The following is a 2,039-nucleotide window of genomic DNA, read 5'->3' as shown; positions in this document are numbered from 1 at the left end:
GCATCCTCTGCCCTCCGTGCGCTTCCCACAGCGAGTCCGCCCAGGCGGGGTCCTGGGGAAGCCAGAGGGTCCTGCACCCCCACTTCACAGTCAGACGTGACTCTCAGCCAGCCAGTAACACAGAGGTTTATTAGACGACAGGAACAGGGTCTAAAACAGAGCTTGTAGGTACAGAGAACCGGACCCCTCAGCTGGGTCCATCCTGGGCAGGGCAGTGAGCCAGACCCCCACATCTGCCCTCACTCCTCGTCCCCAGCCAGCTCCAGACTGACTCATCCTCCAGCCCCTCCTCCTCTGGGCTTTGTTCCTTTCCTAGGCCAGGAGGTCACCCGATTCCTTTGTTCTCCTGGCAACTAATGGCAGCTACAGAGTGCCAGCCGTTTATGCACACTGGCCCTTTGCTCTGCAACAATCTCACCCCCTAGAGACTTAAGAAATGCATGGGGGAAACTGAGGCACCCACCCAGTATTCAGAGGAAATATTAAGAGCAGCCCCCCTTTGTCCCATCATGGACTTGTGCTCATCCAGCTTTTCTAATTAGTCCTGAACCACTTTTCTCCACTGAGGGCTGGTCACCTCCTCCCTATGCTGTGCTGCCCAATGCAGCAGTCTGGGAGCTGACCTTGTCTGAAGACCAAGAAAAAACCACATGCATTGAGTACTTCAGCTTTTTCCAAGTCATCTGGCATTAGGTTGCCTCCCCCATTCAGTAAGGGGCCCACATTGTCCCTGGCTGCTGTCTTGTTGCTAACATACCTGAAGAAACCCTTCTTGTTACTCGTAACATCTCTCGCTAGCTGCAGCTCCAGGGTGCTTTGGCCTTCCTGGTTTCACTCCTGCAGCCTGAGCAATATTTTTATACTCCTCCCTGGTCATCTGTCCAAGTTCCACTTCTTGTAAGCTTCCTTTTTGTATCTAAGCTCACCCAAGATTTCACTGTTAAGCCAAGCTGGCTGCCTGCCATATTTGCTGTTCTTTCTGCACATCAGGATGGTTTGTTCCTGTGCCCTCATTAAGGCTTCTTTAAAATACAGCCAGCTCTCCTGGCCTCCTTTCCCCCTCATGTTATTCTCCCAGAGGATCCTGCCCATCAGCTCCCTGAGGGAGTCAGGCTGCTTTTCTGAAGGCCAGGGTCCGTATCCTGCTGCTCTTTCTTCCTTTTGTGAGGATCCTGAACTCAACCATCTCCTGGTCACCACTGCCCAGGTTGCCACCCACTTCTACTTCTCCAACCAGTTCTTCCCTGTCTGTGAGCGCCAGGTCAAGAGGAGCATGGCCCCTAGTTGGTTCCTCCAGCACTTGTACCAGGAAGTTGTCCCCAAACACTCTCCAAAAACTTCCTGGATTGTCTGTGCCCTGCTGTACTGCTCTCCCAGCAGATATCGGGGTGATTGAGCTCCCCCTGAGAGCCAGGGCCTGTGACCTGGAATGGAGGATCAGCATCTACTCTCACGCCACAGGCAGCACCACCATTTCTCCTGCTGGTCATTGTGGTGGAGGAAGCGCAGGCTGGCTGGGATGTTTAGCCATGGCAGCAGCATGAAGGGGATGCCTTGGCCATGGGGGCTGGCAGCATCTGGCAAGGTTTGGTGTCTTTTCCCCTCCTCCAGGCAGATGGCACTGGAGAGATTACTTGAGCTGTGTACAATGCAGGCCCTGGTCCCTGCTCCAGCGCTAGGTGGCCGAGGGTCTGGCTGCTCACATCCAGAGGTTAAGGGACGTTTGCATTCACTAGATGGAATGAAAACACGGCCGAGGTGCAGGGCTGCACCATTTCCTCCTGCTCACCTGCCACGGCCCATCAGTGACCCCCCTTTAGCTGCCGTTAGATGGGAGTTGTGAGAGCGACGCTTGTGCCATGGAGACGCCATTCTCGCTAGTTCAATCCACGCGACTGCCCTGGGCCCAGCTCTGGAGGGGAGACAGCTGGTGCCTCCCCTGAGAAAAGCCCAGCTCCATGGAGGGCTGGAGCATGGGCACTGAGTTAGTGCCCTGCCTCCCTCCCTCCCACCCCCCGCAAGGCAGCCAGGGGACAGGG

This window comes from Mauremys reevesii, linkage group 2 (assembly GCF_016161935.1).
Source record: "Mauremys reevesii isolate NIE-2019 linkage group 2, ASM1616193v1, whole genome shotgun sequence".
NCBI classification, from domain to species: domain Eukaryota; kingdom Metazoa; phylum Chordata; order Testudines; family Geoemydidae; genus Mauremys; species Mauremys reevesii.
The sequence above is the reverse complement of the archived record's forward strand: the minus strand, read 5'-3'. Positions refer to the sequence as shown.